This window comes from Diuraphis noxia, unplaced genomic scaffold (genome assembly GCF_037042655.1).
Source record: "Diuraphis noxia isolate RWA-SAM2 unplaced genomic scaffold, SU_Dnox_SAM2 contig0001, whole genome shotgun sequence".
NCBI classification, from domain to species: Eukaryota; Metazoa; Arthropoda; class Insecta; order Hemiptera; family Aphididae; genus Diuraphis; species Diuraphis noxia.
In genome coordinates this window covers 11,569,614-11,578,257 of record NW_028301711.1, presented here as the reverse complement: position 1 = coordinate 11,578,257, position 8,644 = coordinate 11,569,614, and the positions used below count along the sequence as shown (strand labels likewise).

The window sequence follows — 8,644 nt, the reverse complement described above, 5'->3', positions numbered from 1 at the left end:
CAATTATTTGGTTTTAAAATCGTTGTAGGAGTTGTTATATAACAAAATTCGTTTATTGATAGGATTCCTGTCCCTAATATTTTTAGTGTTTTACTATTATCTGGGCATACTAATGTAGCAGTATTTGATTCACTGGATGCGTATATCCAAGAATTTTTATGATTAATTTTTTATAAAACGTTATTGAAGTTTTTATGTGTCTTACGTCACAAGAAACTGGTAATTTTTGAGGGTCAATGAATAATTGAATTATTATTGAATTATTATACAATTAATTAATTAATTAATTAATAATTATTAATTGAATTATTATAACCTAACTATTATTGAATAAACAATTAATATTGGATAAAAAATCTAATTAATTCCAAAAAAAAAAGCGGGAAAGTGGGTATCGCTCTGCTGTACATTAGGTTAGGCAAGGATAGGTATCATTGTATACGAAAAAAGATTCTGAACGGAGATGGTTTATCTGTCTAGGGTATATTATAGATTATTAAAAATTTTCAAATCTTAGATTTAAAAAGAAAATTTTTTATGAATTTCTAGCTTAACCCGGCGTTAGTCGCACTAGTGTATATTACGTAGTTAGTCGCACCGCGGTCTTTTCGACCGCGTTATAATTTTCAAGTAAATAATTATAAAAAAACGTTGTTTCATAGGTATATGATTAGTAATTTTATTGAAATAAATCAATTTTCATATAACCTTAAAAACTTATGGTTTTATTTATAAAAAAAAAAAATCGAAACTAAAAGTTACCTACTTCCTTATACATAAATTGGGTACCTAATTTAAAAAAAAGTAATGTACAAATTGTATTTAAATTTGTATACTATATACATGAACATTAGAGGAAGGACGCCGAACGAAGCGTAAAAACATGGTCCGGAATTATCGCATTCCGCCAGAATGCGCGTCGGACAGTAGTGATGTCGTTTTTACATGTACAGCATAGGCATTCTATACATAATATACATTCTAACCTTATGAATAATTACTATAGAACGTTTTTTCATGACCAAGTTGTTATCGATCAAATATATGTGTTTCCAATAATATACGACTTCTATAAAAAGAGATATAGTTGTTTCAAAAAATAAATTCGAATTTTTTATACATACCTAGCTTATAGGTCATATAATATCAATTCATGCGTTTTATTACGATTCTCTAATCGCTGTTACCAAATTATACTATATATATTTTATTATATTTGCTGTCACTGCTTACGAATTACGATTGTATGACTGGCATCTACATTCTACATAATAAGCTAAAGCTTCAAAGGCTCAATGTCCATATTATATCCATAATCCATTTGGAGGATAAAATATAATATTCCAGTATATTTATAATGAATAAATAACATTTTATAACTAATTCAGTCATGATGTTTACACTTATTTCTGAATTAGTACTTACAAAGTCGTAAGAATCTCGTAAATCGCAAATTAAATTTAGTTCACATCACAACCACAGACCTATAGTCTGTGTCACAACTAGGTCGAACATATTTGTAATACAATATAATATTATACATTATTATAAATGTTATGCCTTACCTATGATTCAATTAAATATGAAAATATTTTTTAACGCCATAAGAAGAGAATAACTTACTTATAACAGTAAATACTTCTATAACTAATGATATATTATGTAAAGTAGGAATTTTATGAAAAGTTGCGTAACTATAATAGTTATTTAGACACTGACATTGTCAATCAACAAATGTGTTCAATAAATGATTGATGTAGGTTTGTAAAATAATCTAATACAGCTTATTATGTAACTTCTCTGTTAAATTTATTAAAAATTAATTTAACAAGCTAAATTAACTTGGCTGACTTTCGATGTAGTCTTGTTTTTTTCTCGATTTTTTGAAAACTATTGGAAAATGTTTACTTTTGACCTCTATAATGCACCAAGGATATTCACTTTTACATCGGAAACCACCCCCAAAGTTTGAAATTTAAGCATTATTACACAGACACAAAAAAAAAAAAAAAACACACATCATTGTAAAATCAATACATTCATTACTTCGTCCAGAATCTAAAATTGAATTCTTAGCAGAGGTAGATAATTGTATGCCTTCAATAGTAATACCAAATGATTAACTAATAACTAAAATATTAACTATTAGAACAAATTATAAATTTTGTCGGTAAGTACTAAATTAAAACAAATATAATTCAGATTTTAGGATCTTACCTTGGGCGCCTTAAACATTGTTGTTTTTATTATACCTTGCCATTTATTAATTTTAATTTTGGATTTGTAGCCCTCTCGACATCCAGGAACAAAACAGTTTCTGAACATTTTATGTAATAATATTATTGTACTTGCTACAAAGTAATTCACGAATAATAATAATAGGTATTATATCTTAATTCGTGCTACAAGAACATAATATTTTACATTTTATTCTTGCGAGTTGTGATAAGACGCAATCATTGATATTATATATATTGCCTATACATAGATATAATATATATTACAAAATTTGAATGCATGTTTTAAAACAACTATATCTCTTTTTATAGAAGTCGTATATTACTAGAAACACATATATTCGACCGAGGACAATTTGGTCTTAAAATAACGTTCCATAGTAATTATTCATAAGTTTCGTTATTTAGATTATAATATTAAAAAACCAATAATTTCCCTATGCTCTACATGTAAAAACGACATCACTACTGTCCGACGCGCATTCTGGCGGAATGCGATAATTTCGGACCACTTTTATATGCACAGTTCGGCGTCCTTCCTCTAATGTTCATGACTATATACTATGTATGTATAGTTAATAAATGAAATAAATAATAATAATATAAATAAATGAAAAATATAATAATTTTATTAATATTCTGAATTATCTGATGAATGTTGTGCGTCTTCGCAACATTTCTGGCAATACGTTACGGTATGTTCCTTACAAATATAATTTTCACAGTTTTTACATTGCGTTTTTGTTTTTCTATTTTTTTTTTCGATCACAGTAGTAACATCTTCCTTCACGAGCTGGTCCAGCGTTAGATTGTTCTATGTATTTTCGCCCAAAATTGAAGCAATTTTTCGTTTTACCTCTATTGGTAATGTTTTGATATTTGTACGTTGTTGTAAGTAACCCATTGTAAGTTGCTTACCAAGTGTTTGTAAGAACTCACGTCTATTAATATTACAATTATTGTTCGCCTTGTATATAAGTTGGCTATTAATTCCTGTGATATTCAAGACTGTAAAAAATTGTAAGAGGCCAACGACAGTAGTATTAAATGGCCGGTTCTGGGTCCCCCCGCTTCACCCCCCGCCAACCCACCCGAACCATTACCCCTTCCACCTGCTCCCCAGCCAATAACGAGCCCTACTACGTCATAACCGAGCCCCTCTCACCCTCCACGGCTATACCGAGCCACCCCCTCCCTCCACACCCACCGCCTGTACCACCTACGCCATAGACGACTGGCCACCGAGCCACCCCTCCCCCACACCTCCCGCCTGCTGCACCCACGTCATGGACACCCGGACACCGGGCCACCCCCTCCACCACACCTTCCTCTGTACCGCCTACATCATAGACAACGGCCACAGGGCCACCCCCTCCACCACCTTACGCCTGTACCACCCACGTCATAGGCACCGGGGCACCGGGACAACCCTCCTTCCACCTTCCATGTGTATCGCGCGATACCGTGGGCCCGCGTCTTGCCGACCACCGCTTCACCACCCCCCGAGCCTCGCCACCGCGTTCTGTCGGCGACGTGGCCTCGCTTATCGTACGCCGCCGTGGCATTTCACCACCGCCGGTGGCGCCATCTATCCGCCGATTCTGTAACGCGGTTTTTTGATAGTATCATGAATTATCACGGTTTTATACTGCTAAAACTATGACTCTTGCTATACACCGCGAATAGATAACGTATAAATGGCCGATCGAGCGGATTCCGTACCCTCCGAGTTAATTAATTATCGCGAAGCAGTAACACTGCAACCGCCTAACGTGTAACTAGTGCATTTAATTCTACTGGTAAAAAAATGACGCGAAATATTAAAACCACCATCTCGGAGGCTCGCGGTGAGCGCAAGGGAAAAAATATACGTTCCATAGGCGTGTGCACGGGGGGTGCAGGGTATGCAACTGCACCCCCAGCGAGTTCAGCTTAGAAATGGATGGATAGATAAAAATAATATTTTTTAAGTTTATGTTTTTTTTCAAACCCGCGGTCACACGACTCGCACGAGAGTGCTGGTAATTGGTATTACGATTTAGGGATTGGGGTACAAAACACGATTAATCGTTTTCTGTTATCGTGTTGTAATAGCTGATAGATAGTACTGATAGTAGCTATCATAAAGCAGCTATACTAAAAGTTATTTATAACTTCTGAATTGCTGCTGTGAATTGTGATTATACGACAATGACTGTTGTTGTTTACGATAAGATATAATAATCCTTGGCAGTGTAGTGCAAAATAATAATTTTATAGTATGTCGTGTATTCGCGTGTGTGATAAATTTGTTGATTTAATATATTATTATATTAACTATAAATATTAAATACGTTTAGCAGGTCAATAGTATATTACTATACTACTAATAGTATATTTTAAAATGTTACGAAAAACAAAGTCAACAACCTTGTATACCTTTTTTGAGCCTTCGTCGCCAAAACAAACAAAAACTGGTAAGTTATATTTGAACTTATATCAGAATTAAAAATTTAAACTTCAAATTAAAATACCTGCTTACTTTTTTTTTATGTTTTTGTACTAAAAAATCATTATTTTATCTTAATAAATCAAATGTTATAATCATTTTTAATGCCTTAAATTCTGCAAATAAAATATCAATATTACTTGGTGCAAGTTAAAAAAACAAGTATAGCTAAAAATTATTTCATTTTCATTTTAGATGTAAATGAAAAAAATCTGCTTATTAATGACACTAATGACTCTGAAAATTATTCATTGACTTCAGGTAAGAATTATCAAATAATATTTCATTAGATTTGCTTACAGCTTAGATAAAAGTTAATTTAATTTTTATTTTTATAGAATTGTTCATGCATTATTAAATATTTATTTAGATTATATATACAAAATATGAACGTTTAGGAAATGAATAATACTAAATTTGATCCTAATTTATTTTATTTGAACTTACATCAGGGTTAAAATTTAAACTTCAATTTAAAATACCTGCTTAATTTTTTTTATGTTTTTGTGCTAAAAAAATCATTATTTTATCTTAATAAATCAAATGTTATAATCATTTTTAATGCCTTAAATTCTGCAAATAAAATATCGATGTTACTTGGTGCAAGTTAAAGAAACAAGTATAGCTAAAAATTATTTCATTTTTATTTTATATGTAAATGAAAAAAATCTGCTTATTAATGACACTAATGACTCTGAAATTTATTCTTTGACTTCAGGTAAGAATTATCAAATAATATTTCATTAGATTTGCATGATTTTTATTCTTATGTACTTTTGTAGATAAAATATGTGACCCATGTGATCCAGCGAATGCATTACCCAAGTATCAACTTGAAAAGAAAGAAAGAATAATGAAAGGATCCTTCTGTCCTATATTAGAAGTTTATCCTAGATCTAAGTTTGGAAACACTTTGAGAAGTTTTAATAAGTCCTGGTATTTAAGTTTTGATTGGTTGGTGTAATTTGTATAATTGATGAATTCAAGTCTATGTACCCAGGTACACGTCGTCTTGAACTATAGAATTATAGTTATTATGTAATTACGATTACTGTATTGAATTATAATTAAATTATATAATGTATACAATTATTATTAATTTTTTTTTTTTTTATTAATCCTGACCCGAATTGTTATGTGGCTAGGTAACATACTGAAATGTTCAATCTATTTTTACTATGCACCCTCAGCAAAAATGTCCTGCGCACGCCTATGCAACGTTCGACGACTATGCCGCCTAACGATTTGATTGACTGCACAAACTTCGTCATAGACTTTGCTGCCCGAAAATCCATCAACGTCGGACTCGACGCCTCGGAGTTTTCAACGTGTGCGTACAGATTATAACACCGTCGCGTCATGTATGTATAACGAGTGTTTTCTTAAGACGAATTTTCGCGCTTATGCCGTAGGTACATACTGTCGAATATATCCGACGCGTCGGTCATGAGCCGAGAGAGACTTTTCCTCAAAGACGAGTATAACACGCTGTCCCGGAGTACTTATCGCGGTGAAAGCATGCTCGTCGTCGAATCGCACCTATAGCAGGGATGTCGCGTGATGCTTAGCGGGCGCGGGCTATTAAGAATTCACGACATGCAATGGCGAATCGATCTCGCGTAAATCCAACGTCGAACGATGTGCAGTTATGGTGCAAATCGATCAGCTGGCCACGTATTTGAGTACTAATATTTATGTCGACAAATCGTCGACCGTAGAAGAAATTTCCACAGCGACCGACAATATTCACCACGACCTCCATGCGATGAATATATTTCCGAACAGCGAGAACAGTTTCATAAACCAGATCAAATTGTATGCGAACAAACAGTTGGCCATGTGTTGGGCGAGCAATATTCAAAATAACGGCATAAATAACGGCCCGAGTAATGACGGTGCTGGTGGTGCTGTCAACGACATTGAAGAGGTGAATATTACTATTGAAATATAATATTATTTCGTATTATAATATCCCTAGGATATCGTAGAGAATATTACCGTAATTGTGAGTGAATAGAAACAGGTTTACACCTTTCAGGTGTTATATCTCTGGATCTAAAATATGTACAATGCTGTGAATTACATCAAAATTTGGGTCTCACCGTGCACTACATGATAGAATTGTCAACGGTTATCCAACTATAAAATTTGATTTTATAAATTTTTTTAAGTACGCTGTTTCTATTCACACGCAGGTGTGAGTAAAAAAAAACAGCTGCTTAGTTTTCATAGAATTTGTTATTCAACTGTATTGAGATTGAATAGAAACATAATTTTGAATTTTTTTTTTAAAAAAGCGTTCAAATAACTTACTTATATCCTTTATTTTATGAAAAACAACATTTTAAACATAATATATTTATTTTAATAACAGTATTTTTTTTTAATTAACAATTAAAATAATTTATTCAGTCTTTGAATTTAATAGTCTTTTAAGTTTCTTATATTAACTAATTTAATTATATAAACTTACAAAACAACATTTTAAACAATTTAACAAATAAAATAATAAATTCAGTCTTTGAATTTAATATAGCCTTTATGTTTCTTATATTAACTTATTAAAGTAAAACCTTCTTTGGATACTTTAAGCATACCTACCTTGGTATTAAGAATATAGGTAAGTACAAATGTACAATTTATATAACAATTACTTATAATGATTTGTAGTTAATTTGAAATTTAAATAAACCTCTTTTATATGGTTCAGGGTTATTCAGCTTACCAACTATTTGGAAGAAACTAAATGTAAATTCATCTGTAACATTAGGGAACCCATATATAAATCCAAAATGGTCTCTTGTGTTGATGTTTCTTAAAAATGTACCAATGAACTCACATTTATTATTTTTTTTGTCAACGATTGAAGTAGTTTTGACCAAATAGTAGATTGATTTAGAGAAATAAATCGTTAACATATTTTGCATTTTATCATTGTCTCATAATGAAAAGGTTTTAAAGTAAATTTTGTAATTTTTGTAATTGTTCATTGAATCATTTGTAAGTTAAAGGACATTGAAAAATATTAACTTTAGTTTAGAATCAAAGTTTTTTATCCAACTTGATTGTTAATTACCTAAGTATAATACCGTACATTTTATTTTGAATTGTATAGTTGTATATTTATTCTTATCATAATATTTAGCGACAGTCACGAATATGTTGAAAATACTGTTTAATTCTTAATAAACAAATCAATATAATAATTTTAAGCTTAAATATCTTATAATGTTCAAACTATAAATAAATATGTTACTTAATTATAATTAAAAATTAATTTAATATAATATCACATATGTTTTATTGATACATTTTCTTCACTCCACGTCAGTAATTACTTGGTAATGATTCCTGTTAATGTGTGATATGTACAAGCAATTTTCATTAGGGTTTATCCTATTTTTATATGTACCTACCATCTTTGCCAAAGAGTTGCCATGAACAATGATAGTCTGAATATATAAAAATGCTTGTTTTCAACAACAGAGAAGTAGCAAATATGTCTGCTTCTGTTCCCCATGTGCCACTAATATCGATTAGATTTATTTCTAAATATTTATCAATATCACCAACAAAACTGTGAACTCTACTGTCTTCTGTAAAAAACTGTTAGAAAAATGTACAATAATATTATTATAAATAAACAAATAATTGTATAGCAATTTAAATTACAATAATAAACATATTTTATAATACCATAATATTATATGCTCGATAATATAAATATTATTGTTTTTGTAAATTATACATTTTTAAATAAAAAATGTTTTATTGTGAGACATTTAAGTATTATTTTTTATGAAAGGTTGATGAATTATGATTATATTATAAAAAAGTAATATTATTAGATCCTTGTTTTTTTTTATTAAGTATACAATGTATTATTACTAACTTGGAATGAATAGTATTGTATAATAGT

At 30.7% G+C, this 8,644-nt stretch overlaps 1 pseudogene; it reads left to right on the top strand.

The window, feature by feature from the left end:
- Window positions 1–5,955: 5,955 nt before the first annotated feature.
- LOC149059634 (uncharacterized) lies at window positions 5,956–6,676 on the top strand (annotated as a pseudogene).
- Window positions 6,677–8,644: the final 1,968 nt, after the last annotated feature.